This window comes from Ornithorhynchus anatinus, chromosome 5 (assembly GCF_004115215.2).
Source record: "Ornithorhynchus anatinus isolate Pmale09 chromosome 5, mOrnAna1.pri.v4, whole genome shotgun sequence".
Classification (NCBI taxonomy): domain Eukaryota; kingdom Metazoa; phylum Chordata; class Mammalia; order Monotremata; family Ornithorhynchidae; genus Ornithorhynchus; species Ornithorhynchus anatinus.
The window spans coordinates 464,281-484,373 of record NC_041732.1 but is presented as its reverse complement, the minus strand read 5'-3'; the positions used below and the strand labels follow the sequence as shown (position 1 = coordinate 484,373).

General features: G+C 51.7%; 1 long non-coding RNA gene across 2 annotated transcripts; it reads left to right on the top strand.

Annotated features, from left to right (window-relative positions):
* The first annotated feature begins 576 nt into the window (after positions 1–576).
* Positions 577–19,070, top strand: LOC114812070. 2 transcript variants are annotated; one of them, XR_005660060.1, is made up of 4 exons: positions 577–848; positions 8,587–8,687; positions 17,928–18,103; positions 18,412–19,070. It is a non-coding gene; the product is annotated as an uncharacterized LOC114812070 (long non-coding RNA). The 2 variants fall into 2 exon arrangements; XR_005660059.1 differs by having other exon boundaries at positions 17,898–18,103.
* The last annotated feature ends 1,023 nt before the right edge of the window (positions 19,071–20,093 follow it).

Sequence of the window (20,093 nt, the reverse complement as noted above, 5' to 3'; positions counted from 1 at the left end):
ATCCGAGAGTCTCTCTGTTTCTCTGTTCGTTCATTCATTCATTCATTCATTCATTTATTCAATCGCATTTATTGAGCTCTTACTATGTGCAGAGCACTGTACTAAGCGCTTGGAATATACAATTCGGCAACAGAGAGAGACAATCCCTGTCCAACAACGGGCTCAAAGTCTAAACGGGGGAGACAGACAACGAAACAAAACAGAACAAAACAAAACAGGTAGTCTGGCGTCAGTATCATCAAGATAAATAGAATCATATATATATATATATCATTAACAAAATAAATAGAGTAGTAAATAATGTATACAAATATGTACAGTGCTGTGGGGAGGGGAAGGGAAAAGAGCAGAGGGCGGGAGAAGGGGGAATGGGGAGGGGAAGAGGAGCAGAGGGAAAGGGAGGGCTGTTGGTCTCTGTCCCTGTGTCTCTGTGTCTCTGTGTGTGTGTGTCTGTGTGTCTGTGTTTGTCTGTTCTGGAAAAGGAAAGGGGCCGCGGGCGGATGTGGGGAGGAGGCCGGAACAGGGCCCGACTGGGACGGATGTTGCTCAACCCGGAGAAGTCAGTCCTCCCCGCGGCCCTGCTCAGGCTTTAGCCTCCCCACCTGTCCCTTGCACCCTTTTGTTCCCGGCTCCGCTGCTCCCCCGCCCTCCTGTCTCCGGCTCCGTGGCTCTCTCCCTCGCTTCTCCCCGGCTCCGCGACTCCCCCGCCCGTCTGTCCCCGGCTCCGTTCCCAACCACCGGCCCATGCCCGTGCCTCCTTGCCCCTAGGACTCCCGGGGCCGTTGTGGCTCGAATCCTCCAGAACCCGGTCACCGGGCCTCCAGAGTCCGAGCAGCAGTGCGAGGCAGGTGAGGCTGGTCCCGGCCATGGAGGTCTGGCTGGAGCCGGGGGGTCGGGGGGCCGGGGGCCGGGGGCTGCAGAGGACAGAGGAGGAGGGACCCCAAGAGGGGGCCCCGGAGGAGGACGGAATCGAGAGTACCCGGGCGTCCTGACCCAAACCCCGGCCCTGGCCTCCACCTGGGAAGAGGTGGGAAGGGAAGAGGAACATTCCCATTGTTCCTCTGATCGCTATTATTAGGCGTCTACCATGGGCAGAGAGTTGAAATAGGTGCCTGCTGTGGGCAGAGTGCTGGCCTGCATGCTTACTCTGGGCAGATTGCTAAACTGGGCCCCTCCTGTGGACACAGTGCTGTACTGAACACCTAGTGTGGTCAGAGTGCTGCACGGGGCCTTAACTGTGGACAGTCATTCGATCATATTTATTGAGCACTATTTATGTGTCCAACACTGTTCTAAGCACTTGGGAGAGTACACTACTATGGGCAGAGTGCTGGCCTAGGTGCCTACTGTGGCTGAATGCTAGAGTGGAGTCCTGCTGTGGACAGACCGCTGTCCTGAGCATCTGCAATGGGCAGAGTGCTACGCTGGGGCCCTGTTGTGGACAGTCAATCAATCAATTGTATTTATTGAACGTTTACTGTGCTCAGAGCAATGTATTAAAGCACTTGGGAAACTGCCATAGAGATGGTAGACATGTTCCCTGTCCACAACCAGCTCACAGACTCGAGGGGAAGATAGACATCATTGTAAATAAATAAATGACGATATGTACATAAGTGCTGTGGGGGCTGAGGGAGGGGTGAATAAAGGGTGCAAATCTAAGACTAAGGGCAACGCAAAATTGGGTATCTACTATGGGCAGAAAGCTAAACTGGGCCCCTGCTGTGGTTAGAGCTCTGTAGTGGGTGTCTACTGTGGATAGGAAGTTATACTGGGTGCTATTGTGGGTAGAGTGCTTTACTGGGAGCACACAACCGAAATGAAAGAGTCCTTGAGTTCACGGTGCAGGTGTAATGGGCATCTGGACTCCAACCTGTCACCTGTCTTCCGGGGACGAGTGCGAGGATTGCTGCGGGCGAGAGAGAAGGGGGTCAGAAGGCTACGCTTACACGAAATTTATTCCACACGGTGAATTGAACCTTCCTTTTGGGAGGGATATAATTATTTAATTATTTTGGAAGTGGCAAAATGAACTTCCATTTCGAGAGGAATATACTTACACGTTATTCGTTTGTGGAAAAAACACTTTACTCCCACCCACAAATGCTTCTTGCTCAGGAAGAATTCATTTAGGCTCCAGGAGGCCTTCCCAGATTAAGTCCCCCTTTTCCTCTTCTTCCATCCCCTTCTCCATCGGTCTGACTTGTTCCCTTTGTTCTTCCCCCCTCCATGCCCCTCAGCACTTAGGTACATGTCTGCAATTTATTTATTGGTATTGATGCCTGTCTCCCCCTCTCTAGCCTATAAACTCATTATGTGCAGAGATTATGTCTTGTTTATTGTTTTATTGTATTCTCCCAACCTCTTAGTACAGTGCTCTGCACACAGTAAGTGCTCAATAAATACGATTGGATGAATGAATGAATGATTGAGGCAAGCAACCATTTATTTGAAGGAGGCAACCCTTTGCCTGAGGAAAGTGCCTTTTCAGCTTGGCTTAGTGAAAAGAATACAGGCTTGGGAGTCAGACGACATGAGTTCTAATCCCAGCTCTGCCACTTGTCTACTGTGTGACCTTGGGCAAGTCACTTAACTTCTCTGTACCTCAGTTTCCTCATATGTTAAATGGGGACTAAGACTGTTTGCCCCATGTGGGACAGGGACCATATCCAAACTGATTACCTTGTAACAAAAACCATTATTATTACTGTTATTTTTCCTACTTACATGCCTTAGTTACACATTATTATTATTATTATTGTAGTTGTTAAGAACTTCTTGTGTGCCAGTCACTGTACTAAGCGCTGGGGTGGAGACAGAGAAATCGGGTTGGACAGTCTTTGTCCCACATGGGATTCACAGTCTAAATTTCCACTTTACAGATGAGGGAATTGAGGCCCAGAAGTGAAGTGACTTGCCCAAGGCCATACAGCAGACAAGTGGTGGAGCTGGGATTAAAACTCATGACCTTCTGACTCCCAGGCCCATGCTCTATCCACTAGGTCATGCTGCCAAGAACCTGAGAGAAGAGGAAAGGATTAAAAACACCAAACCAATAAAATTAACCTATGGAACTAATCAAATTCAGTTAGGAATTTATCTTCATAATGCCCAGTGCACATTTTCATTATACTGGCCTGTTCATTCTAATACAACTCATTCTACACTCACTTTAACAGACACAGGGTACAGCCAAACCCCTATCAAATGAGGTGACAATATCCACCCCCCTACCCCCACCCGCAAGTGCCTAATCCTTCTTCAACATTCTCAGTCCTCCCGGAGACATAGGATTCCCTCTCATCTATATTCATTCTCCCATTATCTCTTTAGAACTAGCTCTCTTCCTCTCTTCAAAGCCCTACTGAAAGCTCACCTCCTCCAAGTCAGTTTGAGAGTTAGTAAGTTTGGCAGATATGAGGAGGGAGGGCACATCCAGGACAGCGGTAGGACGTAGGCCAGGGGTCAATAGCGGGATAGGTGTGAACCGGGGGACAGTGAGGAGGTGAGCAGCAGAGGAGTGGAGTGTATGGGGTAGGCAGTAGAAAGAGAGAAGGGAGATGAGGTAGGAGGGGGCAAGGGGATGGAGAGCTTTGAAGCCAAGAATGAGGAGTTTTTATTTCATGTGGAGGTTGATAGGCAACCACTGGAAGTTTTTGAGGAGGGGAGTGACATGCCCAGAGTGTTTCTATAGGAAGATGATCTGGGCAGAGGAATGAAGAATAGACTGGAATGGGGAGAGACAGGAGGAAGGGAGATCAGAGAGGAGGGTGACACAATAATCCAGCCGGGATATTATGAGAGTTTATACCAGCACAATAGCTGTTTGGATGGAGAGGAAAGGGTGGCTCTGTTCCATAGGTCTGGCTGCCGGTTGGTCAGTTCTTATGGACAACAGGCCCTTTAACTCTTTTCCTTCAATCCTTTCAATCTTTTCCATCTTTACAACTTTTCCTCATTCCTGCTCCACCCACATCCATACCCATATTCTTTCTATAGACATCACATCAAATCCAAACTCCTGATGTTCCTAAGACATCCTCCATTCTACACACACACAAATATCAGGGGCCAACACATTCATGCAATCTTTTCAACTCTTAGAGCAGAACACTCTGCACTTCACACCCTTACACAAAGACAAGGGTACGACTCATCCTACATTCACACAATCTTTTTGGTTCAGGTCGGAGATAATAATTATGTTCTCAGGTCATCATCAGGAAACTTTCTTCTTGAAAGGTGTGTCTCAGACACAGATCTCTCATGTGAGGCTGGTTTGGTGCCTGGAAATTAAACTTGGTAATTTGGCTAGTGCAGGTTTAAACACATACTAAAATCCCAAAAGAACACTACCAGGAAGGAAACTTTCTGGCAGTCATTCACTAGGATGGTTATATGTGGGGAGCACCTGGGCTGTGAGAGGGCCCCCGCCAACGCTCCATCCATTGGTCAGGCCTGCCGGATTCTCCTTCTAGCCTTCATGCTCGTGGTGGGCGGAGCTGTCAGTCTACCCCCCCACCCCCCTACCCCCCCCCCAGGTCATCCGCCTTAGAACATCATGAGACAACCCATCCAGCTCCTCCACAGGGATATTTTGCTCCTTTAGTTCCCACCACTTGGCCACTTATCCTACGACCCTGTCCCTTTAGCAGCCGGCCGCAAGGGTAGATGGGTGTCCTTCCTAGTAATGATCCAAGTCATCCTCCTTGGTCCTGAGCCTTTTCCAACTTTGGCTGGTAAACGCCATGCAACTGGCAGTTCAGCGGACTGGTACAGAAGCCAGTCATTGCTGACTATATTAGCTAAGGTGGTCCAGGTTTGTACCCCTCTGACACTATTCCTCAAGTGGTGGGCCATTTTACGCTCCAGCCCTGGGGATGCACCCTTTACTATTGTACATAGTAAGCCCCCTTAGGAGAGGAGGGACCAGGGGCTAGGCTCCCAGATTCTGCCCTCACTATCCAGGACTTGTTCGATTCTGAGCATTAGGAGATGCTGGTTTAATGGAGTCAAGTTTGTCCAAGGCAGGGTGCCAAGCCTTCCTTGCTTGCTCCGGGGGATCGTCTGAGCCCAGTGAGACCTTGATTTTGAGTGTGGGCCCAAATCTAGGAGGTTGCTTTCATTTGGACTCACATCCTCCTGGCCGGCACCTCGCTTCATACTCTAGCCAGCCAGTCCATCACTGGTTCCCCAGGGTCGTGGGCAAATTCCTTGGAAAGCTGCCTGATCTCGGTAGCAGAGAACGTCATAGACTGGGTGATGATCTTCTCATTCATTCATTCATTCAATAGTATTTATTGAGCGCTTACTATGTGCAGAGCACTATACTAAGCGCTTGGAATGAACAAATCGGCAACAGATAGAGACAGTCCCTGCCCTTTGACGGGCTTACAGTCTAATCGGGGGAGACAGACAGACAAGAACGATGGCGATAAATAGAGTCAAGGGGGAAGAACATCTCGTAAAAACAATGGCAACTAAATAGAATCGAGGCGATGTACATTTCATTAACAAAATAAATAGGATGATGAAAATATATACAGTCGAGCGGACGAGTACAGTGCTGAGGGGATGGGAAGGGAGAGGGGGAGGAGCAGAGGGAAATGGGGGGAAAAGAGTGTTAAGCTGCGGAGAAGTGAAGGGGGGTGGTAGAGGGAGAAGAGGGAGAAGAGGAGCTCAGTCTGGGAAGGCCTCTTGGAGAAGGTGAGTTTTAAGTAGGGTTTTGAAGAGGGGAAGAGAATTAGTTTGGCGGAGGTGAGGAGGGAAGGCGTTCCAGGACCGCGGGAGGACGTGGCCCAGGGGTCGACGGCGGGATAGGCGAGTCCGAGGGACGGTGAGGAGGTGGGCGGCAGAGGAGCGGAGCGTGCGGGGTGGGCGGTAGAAAGAGAGAAGGGAGGAGAGGTAGGAGGGGGCAAGGTGATGGACAGCCTTGAAGCCTAGAGTGAGGAGTTTTTGTTTGGAGCGGAGGTTGATAGGCAACCACTGGAGGTGTTTAAGAAGGGGAGTGACATGCCCAGATCATTTCTGCAGGAAGATGAGCCGGGCAGTGGAGTGAAGAATAGACTGGAGCGGGGCAAGAGAGGAGGAAGGGAGATCAGAGAAAAGGCTGACACAGTAGTCTAGCCGGGATATAACGAGAGCCCATAGCAGTAAGGTAGCCGTTTGGGTGGAGAGGAAAGGGCGGATCTTGGTGATAAAGATAAAGATAAAGGGAGGATCTTCTCCTCGAGGTCCTACTAACTTCCAGTCCCACAAGTGTTCAACGGGACACTCACCCACCCCACAGCTTCTTAGTACAGGCAGACTGGGCATCCCACACTCAGAAGGGACACACAGCCAGCTGCTGCAAGTCTCGGCCTGCTACCCAGAAGGTCAAAGACCACAGGTATTTAGTACCTGCATCCCCAAGCTGTTCCAGCTTGTCCAATCTCTGCCTTCCCCCCTCCTCCATTTCTTATTTGATTGGCATGGGGATGAGGGTCTCCTTCTGCATTTCCAGACTGGGCTATCTAGTGGCTTCAGTTGCGGGGGTGGTGGCCAAGGTGGTGTCCCGCCTGAGCTTCCGAGTTTCACATTGCTAGATCAGGCAGTCATGAGGTAGTGTTTGACCTGAGGTGGTGCATACCCAAGTTCACTGTAAGCCCGTCAAACGGCAGGGACTGTCTCTATCTGTTGCCGACTTGTTCATCCCAAGCGCTTAGTACAGTGCTCTGCACATAGTAAGCGCTCAATAAATACTATTGAATGAATGAAGTTCACTTTGGGGGACAGCCTGGCCCTTGTGCTCCCTCCTCCTTATGCTGAAACTGTGTCCCATCTGTTTTATTGTATCTACCTCAGTGCTTAGTAGTGTTTGGCACATAAGCATTTAACACATATGACCATTATTATTATTGGTTGTAGTATGAGGATTATTCAATCAGTTGTATCTGCTGAACACTTATTTTGGGCGAAGCACTGTGCTAAGTGCTTGGGAGGATGCAATAAAAAAGTTGCTAGACACTGTCAGTCTGTCTTCAAAGATAGGGAAGCAGCATGGCCTAGTGGAAAGAACATGGGCCTGGGAGACAGAGGACCTGGGTTCTGATACCAGCTCTGCCAATTGCTTGCTGTGTGATCTTGGGTAGGTCACTTCACTTCTCTATGCCTCAGTTCCCTCATTAGTAAAATGGCAAATAAATACCTATTCTCCCATCTACTTAGAATATGAGCCCCATGTGAGACAGGGACTGTGTCTCACCTAATCAACCTGTACCAACCTAGTGCTTAAAATCAGTGCTAGACACATAGTAAATGATTAACAAATATCAGGAAAATGGAGCTTACAGTCTAAAGACTCTAAGAAGCAGAGAAGCAGCGTGACTTAGTGGAAAGAGCACAGGCTTGGGAATCAGAGGTCATGGGTTCTAATTCTGGCTCTGCCACTTGTCAGATGTGTGACTGGGCAAGTCACTTAATTTCTCTGAGCCTCAGTTACCTCATCTGTAAAATGGGGATTAAGACTGAGCCCCATGTGGGAAAACCTGATCACCTTGTATCCCCCCAGCTCTTAGAACAGTGCTTTGCACTAGTAAGCGCTTAACAAATGCCATCATCATCATCAACCTCAGCGCTTATAACAGTGCTTGCCACCTAATAAGTGTGTAACAAACAACTTTAAAAAAAAAAGATATGTTGGTTGTGCTGACGTTAGATGAATAGTAGTGTGTTGGGGGGGGGGTGGCTCCGGGGTTCTGATGACCCATCAGGAGACCCCCGCCGGGCGGGCAGTCCCCGCGGCCAGGGAAACCCCGGGTGAGAGCCACGGGCGGGGATTCCGCGGGGTCACGCGCCGCCGCCGCCGCCCGCCCCTCCCCGCCCCCGGGGAACCGGACACCTGGTGCGGGGCGGGCGGACGACCGGGGGAGGGAGGGCAAGGAGAGAGAAGCGGTGTCGGAAGATTCCCTCGCGCGGGGCTGACGGCGCCATGGCGTCACCGCCTTCTTTCCGACTCCCCTCCTCCCCCTCCTCTTCCTCCTTTCATTCATTCATTCAATAGTATTTATTGAGCGCTTACGAGGTGCAGAGCACTGTACTAAGCGCTTGGAATGGACAATTCGGCCACAGAGAGAGACAATCCCTGCCCAATAACGGGCCCACGGTCTAAACGGGAGAGACAGCAGAACAAAACCAGTAGTCTCCCCTCCTCCTCCCCCCGCCCCCGCCTTAACCCTCTCCCCGCCGGGGTCGGAAAACGAGTTTTTCGGGTGGCGGGGTGGGGCCCCGGCCTCCCCGGCTCTTCCGTTTCCACGACGGCAGGGAAAGAGGCATCACGGAGGAAACGGGGAGGCGCGGGGGAAAGCGCAGGAGGCGGGCGCGGCGCACGGAAGGACTGGCCCAGAGCGGGCCGTCCCGACGCCCTTTTTCCAGGCCGGAGGGAGCCGACTCCCCCGTCCCGCCTTCCCCCGAAAGACCTCGCCCCCAGAGGAGAGTCCTCCCTCCCTCTCTCCCTCTCTCCCTCTCTCCCTCCCTCCCTCCCTCTTTCCCTCCGTCCCTCCGTCCATCCCGCCTCCCCGCTCCTCTAATCCCGCGCCCTCCGTGCAGGCTGCAGGGAGGAGCGGAGCCCCTGTCCGTCTACGACGGTGAAGAAGCTTCTGGAGCAGCGCCGGCAGCAGATGGGAATCGACTATGACCCGGCGGCGCCGGTAAGGACCCGCTCCCCCGGAGCGCCTCGCCCGTCGGCCCCGTGGGAGCGGTCGTGGGGGGCGGTTTGGGAAAGAGGGAGCGGACTAAGGGAAGTCACCCCACCCTGGCCCCGGGGCGGCCTGGATTTTGAAACCAAAAATCCCGGGAAGGACAAGTCATCCGTGGTATCTGTTGAGCGTCTACTGGGTGCAGAGCACTCTGTGAGCCCGTTGTGGGGCAGGGATCGTCTCTATGCGTTGGCGGATTGTACATTCCAAGCGCTTAGTACAGCGCTCTGCACCCAGTAAGCGCTCAGTAAATGCGACTGAATGAATGAACAGATTGAATACTCGGGAAAGTTCCAGCAGTAGAGTTGGTAATAGTAATACTAACAGTACTAGTAATAATCATAATAATGTTGCTATTTGTTAAGCGCTTACTGCGTGCAGAGCACAGTTCTAAGCGCTGGGGTAGATACAGGGGAATGAGGTTGTCCCACGTGAGGCTCACAGTCTTCACCCCCATTTTACAGATGAGGGACCTGAGGCACAGAGAAGTGAAGTGACTTGCCCAAAGGCACACGGCTGACAAGGGGCAGAGTTGGGATTCGAACCCATGACCTCAGACTCCCAAGCCTGGGCTCTTTCCACTGAGCCACGCTGCTTATTGAATGCTTACTATGTGTCAAGTACTGTTCCAAGCGCTAGAGGAGATACGAAGTAATCGAACACAGTCCCTGTCACAGTTTAAATATTATTTTGTTAATGAAATGTACATTGCCTTGATTCTATTTAGTTACCATTGTTTTTATGAGATGTTCTTCCCCTTGACTCTATTGCCATTGTTCTTGTCTGTCCGTCTCCCCCGATTAGACTGTAAGCCCGTCAAACGGCAGGGACTCTCTCTATCTGTTGCCGACTTGTTCATTCCAAGCGCTTAGTACAGTGCTCTGCACATAGTAAGCGCTCAATAAATACTATTGAATGAATGAATGAATAATAATAGTAATAAATATGGTATTTAGAGATGCTTAGGCTTATGCTTTATGACTTAGAGAAACAGCGTGGCTTAGTGGAAAGAGGCCAGGCTTGGGAGTCAGAGGACGTGGGTTCTAATCCCAACTGTGCCACTTGTCTGCTGTGTGACCTTGGACAAGTCACTTCACTTCTCTGTGCTTCATTTACCTCATCTGTAAAATGGGGATGAAGACTGTGAGCCCCACGTGGGACAACCTGATTAACTTCTATTTACCCCAGCGCTTAGAACAGTGCTTGGCACATAGTAAGTGCTCAACAAATACAGTAATAGTAATTATTATTATTTGTTAAGCTATGTACCAAGCATTGTTCTAAACGCTGGGGTAGATTCAAGGTAATCAGGTTGGACAAAGTCCCTGTCTACATGGGCTCACAATCTTAATCCCCATTTTAGAGATGAGGTAAGTGAGACACAGAGAAGTTAAGTGACTTGCCCAAGGTCACAGAGCAGACAAGTGGTGGAGTCGAGATTAGATCCCACATCCTCCTACTCCTAAACCCATGCCTTTGCCCCCAGGCCACGCTGCTTCTCGTGGCAGACATAATCCCACCCACAAGGAATCTACAATCTAGTGTGGGAGACAGAAATCAAAATTAATTACAGATAGGGAAAGAGGCAGAGTATAAGGACATAGACAAAGTGCTTTGGGGCTGTGAATGGCTCGAATAACAGTACAGGCGATGCAGAAGGAAGGGAGAATAAGGTGGGGAAATGAGAGGTCAGTCGAGGAAGGCTTCCTGGAGGGGATGTGATTTTAAGAGGGCTTTGAAATTGGGGAGAACGGTGGACTGTCAGATATGAAGTGGAAAAGTGTTCCAGGCAAGAGGGAGGATGGGAGCAGAGGGTCCACAGTGAGAGAGAAGAGCTCAAGGCCCACTAAGTAGGTTGGTATTAGAGGGGCGAATTGTGCAGATGGGAGAGGAGAAGAGTGAGCTAGGAGGGGAAGAGCTGATGGAGTGTGTTAGAACCGAGCATATGGAGTTTCTGTTTGATGTGGAGATGGAGATGGATGATTATCAAAACTCTCGTCCCCTCCCTTGTTCCCTCCCTATGAGCCATCTTCAACCATTCACTCTCCAATGGCTTCTTCCCCACTGTTTTCAAGCATGCCCAAGTCTTCCCTATCCTATAAAAATACTCCCTCATCCCATGGCTCCCTCCAGTTCTCACTCCATCTCCCTCCTACCATTCCTCTCCAAAATCCTTGCGCGAGTTGTCTACTCCAGCTGTCAAAGTCCTCTCCCCCAATTCTCTCCTTGACTCACTCCAATCTGGCTTCCATCCCCCTCACTCCACAGAAACCGCCCTCTCAAAGGTCACCAATGCTCCTCTTCTTGCCATATCCAAGGGTCTCTACTTCATCCTACTCCTTCTCTACCACTCAGCTGCCTTTGACACTGTGGACCACCCCCTTCTCCTCGAAATGTTACCCAACCTTGGCTTCACTGATTCTGTCCTCTCCTGGTTCTCCTGTTATCTCTCTGGCAGTTCATTCTCAGACTTTTTCTCAGGCTCCTCCTCTGCCTCCTACCCCTTAACTGTGGAGTTCCTCAAGGTTCAATTCTGGGTCCCCTTCTACTCTCCATCTACACCCACTCCTTGGAGAACTCATTCTCTTCCATGGCTTCAACTACCACTTCTATGGGATGACACCCAAATCTCCCTCTCCAGCCCTGATTTCTCTCCCTCTGTCCAGTCTTGCATCTCCTCCTGCCTTCAACACATCTCTACTTGAATGCCCTCTGGTCACCTCAATCTTAACATGTCCAAAACAGACCTCCTTATCTTCCCACTCAAACCCTGTCCTCTCTCTGACTTTCCCATCACTGTAGAGGACACCACCACCCTTCCTGTCTCACAAGCCCGTGACCTTGGTGTTATCCTTGACTTCTCTCTCTCATTCAACCTATATATTCAATCCTCCTCAAAATCCTGTTGGTCCCTCCTTCACAACAGCCTCAAAATCTGCCCTTTCCTCTCCATCTATACTGCTACTGCTACCAAGTTAATATAATCATTAATTCATTCATTCAATTCAATAGGATTTATTGAGTGCTTACTATGTGCAGAGCACTGTACTAAGCGCTTGGAATGAACAAGTCGGCAACAGATAGAGACAGTCCCTGCCATTTGACGGGCTTACAGTCTAATTGAGCTTACAGTCTAATCGACTGTAATCACTCATCCTATCCTGCCTGGATTACTGAATCAGCCTCCTTGCTGACCAGCTTCCTGTCTCTCTTCACTCCAATCCATACTTCATTCCACTGCCCGGATCATCTTTCTACAAAAACGTCCTGTACAAGTCATCCCGCTCCTCAAAAAACTCCAGTGGTTGCCCATCTACCTCCGTATCAAACAAAAACTCTTCACCATTGGCTTTAAAACACTTCATCGCCTTGCCCCCTTCTACCTCATCTCATATCTCCCAGGCCGCACACTTTGCTCCTTCAGTGCTAACCTTCTCACTATGCCTCAATCTCACCTATCTCGCTGCGGACCCCTAGCATATGTCCTGCCTCTGGCCTGGAAGGCCCTCCCTCCTCTAATCCAACAGATAACCACTCTCCCCTGCCTCAAAGCCTCATTAAAGGCACATCTCTCCCGAAATGCCTTCCCAGACTAAGCCCCACTTTTCTTCATCTCCCACTCCCTTCTACATTGCCCTGACTTGCTCCCTTTGCTCTTCCCCCCTCCCAGCCCTACAGCACTTATGTGTATATCTGCAATTTATTTATCCCTTTGCTCTTCCCTCCACCAGCCCCAAAGCACTTATGTACAGCTCTGTAATTTAATTTATCCCTTTGCTCTTCCTTCCACCAGCCCCAAAGCACTTATATACAGCTCTGTATTCATTCAATAGCATTTATTGAGCGCTTACCAGGTGCAGAGCACTGTAAGGGCTGTAGTGTACAATTCAGCAACAGATAGAGACAATCCCTGCCCAGTGACAGGCTCACAGTCTAAACGGGGGAGACAGACAGCAAAGCAAAACAGAGCAAAACAAAAACAAGACATCATCAAGATAAATAGAATCAAGGAGATATACACCTTTGTTAAAATAAATAGGGTAATAAATAATATATACAAATGAGCACAGTGCTGAGGGGGAGGGGGGGCAGAGGAAAAAGGGGGCTCAGACTGGGAAGGCCTCCTGGAGGAGGTGAGCTCTCAGTAGGGCTTTGAAGAGGGGAAGAGAGTTTGGCGGAGGTGAGGAGGGAAGGATTCCAGGACAGCGGTAGGAAGTGGGCCAGGGGTTGACGGCAGGATAGGCGTGAATGGGGGACAGTGAGGAGGTAAGCGGCAGAGGAGCAGAGTGTACGGGGTGGGCATTAGAAAGAGAGAAGGGAGGTGAGGAAGCGGGCAAGGTGATGAAGAGCTTTTGAAGCCAAGAGTGAGGAGTTTTTGTTTCATGCGGAAGTTGACAGGCAACCACTGGAGGTTTTTGAGGAGGAGAGTGACATGCCCAGAGTGTTTCTGTAGGAAGATGATCTGGGCAGAGGAATGAAGAAAGACTGGAGTGGGGAGAGACAGGAGGAAGGGAGATCAGAGAGGAGGGTGACATAATAATCCAGCCGGGATATTATGAAAGCTTGTACCAGCACAATACCGTTTGGATGGAGAGGAAAGGGCGGATCTTGGCAATATTGTGAAGGTGAAACCGGCTGGTGTTGGTGACGGATTGGATGTGTGGGGTGAATGAGAGAGCTGAGTCAAGGACGACACCAAGGTTGCGGGCCTGTGAGACTGGAAGGATGGTAGTGCTGTCCACAGCGACAGGGAAGTTAGGGAGAGGACAGGGTTTGGGAGGGAAGATAAGGAGCTCAGTTTTAGACCTGTTGAGTTTTAGGTGGCGGGCAGACATCCAGGTGGAGACATTCTGGAGGCAGGAGGAGATAGGAGCCTAGAGAGAGGAGGAGAGAACAGGGGAGGAGATGTAGATTTGGGTGTCATCTGCATAGAGATGAGAGTTGAAACCGTGGGAGCGAATGAGTTCACCAAGGGAGTGAGGTTCCAAGGGAGATGGAGAACAAAGGAGGGCCGAGAACTAACCCTTGAGGAACCCCTACAGTTAGTGGATGGGAGGAGGAGGAGCCAGCAAAGGAGACCTAGAATGAATAGCCAGAAAGATAAGAGGAGAACCAGGAGAGGATGGAGTCTGTGAAGCCAAGGTGAGATAAAGTGTGGAGGAGAAAGGGGTGGTTGACAGTGTCAAAGGCAGCTGAGAGGTCAAGGAGGATTAGAATTTATTATTTTAGATTAGAAATATTATTATTTAATTTATTTGTATTGATGTCTGTACCATGCCCCAAACTATGAGCTCGTTGTGGGCAGGGAATGTCACTGTTTACTATTATACAGTCCTTTCCCAAGCATAGTGCAGTGCTCTGTATACAATAAGCACTCAATAAATACTATTGAATGAATGAATGAGTGACAACTGGAGGTCTCTGTGGTATGGGGAGATGTTCGCAGCAGAGCAAAGGGAGGTCTGCAGGTCTGCAATGGGGTGAGGCAGGAGGCAGGGAGGACAGCGAGGAAGTTGATGCAGTAGCCAAGGCAAGAAAGGGTAAGTGCAAAGAGAGGATTCTAGTGACGTTGTGAACGTATAACCGACGGGATTTGGTGACAGACCAAATAATGTAGACTAAATGGGAGAGACGAGATGAGGATAATTCCATGGTTATGGAGTTGTGAGGCAGGAGGATGGTGGTGTGGTCTATAGAAATGGGAAAGGAGGAAGGAGGACAGGGATGGGCGAGAAGGTGAGGAATTCTCTTTCAGTCATGTTCAGTTCGAGGTGACAGCGGGACATCCAAGTAGTGATGTCCTTAAGTCAGGAGGAAATGTGAGACTGCAGAGAAGGAGAGAGGCCAGAACTTGAGAGGGAGATTTGGGAATTTGTAGTGGAAGCTGGGGGAGCGAATGGGTTCTTCAAGGAAGTGGGTGTAGTTGAAGAATAGAAGGGAACCAAGAACTGAGCCTTAAGGACCTCCCACCGTTAAGGGGTGGGAGGCAGAGGAGGAGCCGGAGCCTGAGATTGACTGACAGACGAGACAGGACAAGAACCTTGCCCCCTCCTACCTCACCTCCCTTTTCTCCTCCTACAGCCCAGCCCACACACTCCGCTTCTCTGCCACTAACCTCCTCAATGTGCCTTGTTCTCACCTGTCCCACTGTCAACCCCTGGCCCACATCCTACCTCTGGCCTGGAATGCCCTCCCTCCTCACATCCACCAAATTAGCTCTGTTTCCTTCTTCAAAGCCCTACAGAGAGCTCACCTCCTCCAGGAGGCCTTCCCAGACTGAGCCCCCCTTTTCTTCTGCTCCTCCTCCCCTCCCCAGCACCCCTACTCCCTCCCTCTACTCTATTCCCTTCTCCGCCCCACAGCACTTGTGTATATTTGTACATATTTATTATTCTGTTTATTTTATTACTGATGTGTATATATCTATAATTCTATTTATCTATTTTGATGTTATTGATGCCTGTCTACTTGTTTTGATTTGTTGTCTGTCTCCTCCTTTCTAGACTGTGAGCCCATTGTTGGGCAGGGATTGTCTCTGTTGTCGTATTGTACTTTCCAAGCGCTTAGTACAGTGCTGTGCACTCAATAAGCACTCAATAAATACGAATGAATGAATGAATGAATGAATGAATGAATGAATGAATGAATGAATGAATGAACCAGGAGAGGACAGCATCAGTGTCAGTGTGACTCGGCTGGGAGCTGTAGATTTGAGGTGCTGGTGGACAGAGAATCTCAGTTCGTTCATTTCTCATTCACCTTCCGTTAAGGGACCAATGCTGACTTCTAGACTGTAAGCTCATTGTGAATAGGGAATGTGTCTGTTTACTGTTTATTCTCCTCCAAGAGGCCTTCTCAGACTAAACTCCACTTTTCCTCATCTCCCACTCCCTTCCGTTTCACCCTGACTTGCTCCCTTTGCTCTTCCCCCCTTTCCCAGCCCCATAGCACTTATGTATATATACATAATTTTATTTATTTGAATTGATGTCTGTTTCGCCCCCCTCTAGAATGTGAGCTCGTTGTGGACAGGGATTGTTGCTCTTTATTGTTGTATAGTACTTTTGCAAGCCTATAATACAGTGCTTTCCACACAGTAAGTGCTCAATAAATGCGAATGAATGAATGACTTTGGCAACACCACGGGGACAGGCAAGCACAGACCTTCCCTCTCTGACCCCGCTTGTCCCCTCACCCCACTTTCCCCAGTGTCCCGTCCCTTCCAGTCATGCTGCGTCTCCCCCTTCCCCAACTATTCTCTTTCCCAGGCTACAGGTCATTCTTAGACTCTGGGGAGGCCTCCGGAGAGAGTCTGTGGGTGGGGCTGGGCCCCCCTTTGTGGGACCCTGATTCCCATACCATGCCACGTACCCCGACTGCCACTACCACTGCTCCAGTTCTGCCCAGTCCTACTTCTCTGGCCCTGATTCTGGGTTCAGCCCCCTACTGGACCGTGGAGGCTACGGACCCCTCTTTGATCCCCCTGATGAGCTGGCGGAGTTGGGAGGGCCGTGGGTGTTGCACTCCAGGCGGCTCACGTGCCTGCGGGTGAATGCTTCGCACCTGCTGTGCTTATGCGCCTCAGCACCCTTCGAGGTGCTGTTCCTGGCAGCTGACGGCGTGCGCCGCGGGGTCCCCTTCGACCCGTTCTTCGCCCTGGTCCCGCCCGTGTCCAGCTTCAGCCACCGCTACACGCTGCAGGCCCAGCTGGGGTTCATCAACGAGGCCGTCCTGGTGGCACAGCCCAAGTGCTATGGCCAGTCCAACCTGGACCACCTCCCCCGACCGCTGGCAGCCCATCCCCACCGCCGGCTATGCCTGGACCGAGCTGGGCTATGGGCATGAGACCGGGGCCAGAGCACACCAGCTCAAGGCGGCCAGGTTTCCCATCAGAGTCATGTGCTTTGGGATGGTGGAGCGGGCAGGCTATGGGAGTCAAGCCATCCAACAGGCCGGTGAACCAAGGGCCGGGCCGAGTGGTGGGCCATGAAGGCGGGTGGGTTGGGGAGACGGGTAGGCAGGGGACAGAGACGTGGGATGGGAGCTGCAGGCTGGAGGCTACGGGACCAAGGGGCGGGGGCCCTGAATAGGACTGGGGAGAGCCTGTTGTCTAAGAGGGTGGAAGGACTCAAGGTAGGTCGAAGGGAGGCCTCACCCCAGCAAGAAAAGCAGGGGAGGGGAATGGGAAGGAGGAGTACTGGTTCCTCCTCCTCCTCACTTGTGGTCTATATCTCTCCCACCCAATTCCAACCCCGCAGTCGTCCACCCATTATCCGGGATGGAACCTCTGCCCCCGGCCTTTCTCCCATCCAAGTCCCAGACCCAACCCAAGATCCTGGCCCTGCCCAAGGGGCTGCCGCTGCCCCTGCCATTGCCCCCACTGCCGCTTGTGGCTCCACCCTCGCTGCTGCTCGCCCTGGTGGTAGGTACGTGCTGGGCAGATGGGCAACCCCACAACCCCACATTTGACCAAGTCCCATGTACACCGTGTCCCAGAGCCTGTGCCCCTTCATGCTTCTCAGCGCACCCATGTCCACTTATCCATGTCCTGCCCCGATCTGTGCTCATTTATCTGTGTCCACAGGTGAATGGAGTTCTCCGCAACCCACCGTGGCAGCTGGACCAAGATCGGGTCCTGCTGTACCGTCAGGGTTGGGGACATGGTGGTTCATTGCACCTTCTGCCTCACCGTGAACTTCAACGGTCACAGCCGCCTGGCGGTCACCTTGCCGGTCTGCTACGCAGGTGCCATGGCTGGGCTGTATGCCAATTTCAACAGGGTCCCAGCCGTCGACCTGCTGGTGCCAGGGCCCCCGACCCATGGCCTCGGCCCTGACGCCCTGGCCTTCCGTGGCTTAGTGGAAAGAGCACGGGCTTGGGAGTCAGAGGGCGTGGGTCCTAATCCCAGCTCCGCCACTGTCAGCTGTGTGATTTTGGGCAAGTCACTTTTTGTGTTCTCTGCTACCTCATCTGTAAAAGGGGGATTAAGACTGTGAGCCCCACGTGGGACAACCTGATTCCCTTGTATCTACCCCAGCACATAGAACAGTGCTTGGCACATAGTAAACACTTAACAAATACCATCATCATCATCATCAGAGCCCACCCGGCTGTGGGGAGCCCGGGCCCAGCCCCTGACCACACTGTCCCCTACTGTTCCAGGGGTTGCAGCCTTCTTCTATCGCCCGACAGATCCTTCCACCTCTGCCATTGCCGCGTCGACCCTGAGGGCTACTGACGGGATGCCTGAACTCGCTGTGAACAGCCCTCGGCCGCCTGCCCAGTTGTCAGCTGTTACATTTCCACCTGTCAAGAAAGCCAGAGCCACTGTGTAGCCTTGAAGGAGTACAAGCTTCTGCAGTGCGATTGTGAGCGTGGGTTGGGGTCGCGGGGGGGCCCTGACCTGCCAGGTGCTGCTGCAGGTACACAGCCACAGCTTCGACTTAGCTTGAGGAGATTGGGACCACATCACGGTGAGAGGCAGCAACTGGGTGACCGCCTGCCCCGCTCCCCCTGGCCCCCATGATGCCCATTCCGAGCCTGACCTCACCACCTCTCTGGTCGCACCTGGCTCCCCTCCTACATCCTCTCCACCTGAGTCCGGCCCACTTCCCCCAGCCCCCTGCCCACCGCCCTCTGGACCCCTGACCCCTTCTTTGCCTCCCCGCCCCCACAGGTGGATGGCCTCCGCTGCTGTCTCCCGTTGGGCCTGCCCCAGGGCCACATCCGCGTCTTCCTGCATAGAGCTAATGTAGTGCTGCTGCATGACCAGGCATACCACCTGAGCCTATCGCTGCCCGCCAGATATGCCGCACACTGAGCCTGTGCGGAAACTTCAACGGGGACCGGACGGACGACCTGGGCCTGCCGGGCGGCGGGCTCGCCCTGTCTGCATGCGCCTTCGGCACGGCCTGGCGCATGCCAACCGGCCCCGCGCCCAGCCCTGCCACCTCTTGCAACTACAGCTGTGTGGAGTTTGGAGAGGCCGAGTGCATGCTGTTCTGTGTCCCAGGCTCGTGTGGGCTCCTGCTGGCGCCCTCCGGGCCCTTCAGCGGCTGCCACACCTCAGTGTTACCTCGCTGCTTCTTCGACAACTGTGTGGCCGACATGTGCTGGGCCTGGGGAGACCCGGCTGTCCTGTGCCTTGCCATCCACAGCTCTTGACCGCCTGCCAGCTGATAGGGTCCCATGTGGGGTGCTGGAGGAGCCTGGCCTTCTGCCGTGAGACTGGGGGCCATGGGATACAATGAGGGGTGGAGAAACTGAAACCAGGGAGAGGGGTCAGAGAGAGATGCAGAGGGACCATGACTCAGTGGCAGCAGGAGCAGCAGCAGCTGCAGTAGTAGCACTATTTATTGCAGCGTGGCTCTGTGGAAAAAGCCTGGGCTTGGGAGTCAGAGGTAGCGGGTTCTAATCCCAGCTCTTCCACTTGTCAGCTCTGTGACTTTGGGCAAGTCACTTAACTTCTCTGTGCCTTAGTTACCTCATCTGTAAAATGGGGATTAAGACTGTGATCCCCACGTCAGACAACCTGATTACCTTATATTTCCCTAGCGCTTAGAACAGTGCTTGACACATAGTAAGCACCTAACAAATACCAGCATTATTATTAAACACCCACAGTGTCCCGAATACTGTACTAAGCACTGGGAAAAAAGACACACAGGTGAGAATTAGATATGGTCCCTGGCCCTATGGGGATTAGCTGTGAGCCTCATGTGGGACAACCTGATTACCCTGTATCTACCCCAGCACTTAGAACAGTGCTCTGCACATAGTAAGCACTTAACAAATACCAACATTATTATTATTATCTAAGAACATAAATCCCTACTGAGCACCTACTGGGCAGAGCTGTACTAAGCATTTGGAAGAGCAAGATGGAGTAAATAGAAACGATCCCTGCCTTCAAACAGCTTTTTGCCTAACCGAGATGGACACTAAAATAAATTACAGATAGGAGGAACAAAAGTGTAAAAAGAATTATACCCAAGTGAGAAGTGGCCTGGGTTTGCCAGTATTCAAGGCTTAGGTGACTTAGCAGGGCTGAAGTGGCTGTTGTGGGGAGAAACAGCTTGGCCTAGTGGATAGAGCACAGTTCTGGGAGTGCTCCCCACACCATGTCCCCAGCCTCTCTCCGTTTCCAGCCACAGCTCAGAGGCCTCAATCCCTGCCGGCCACAGAGATTATTTCTCGGACTAAAGTGCCCGCAGCCCAGGCTCCGGAGGGGCTCAGGCACCGAGGGCTGGGTAGAATGAGACCAATAGAGCCACGTAGATAAATGGATTTGGGGCTACCCAGCTCATGTCTGCCCACGTCCACATTCCTCCTTCAACACCGCAACCCCAATCAATCAAT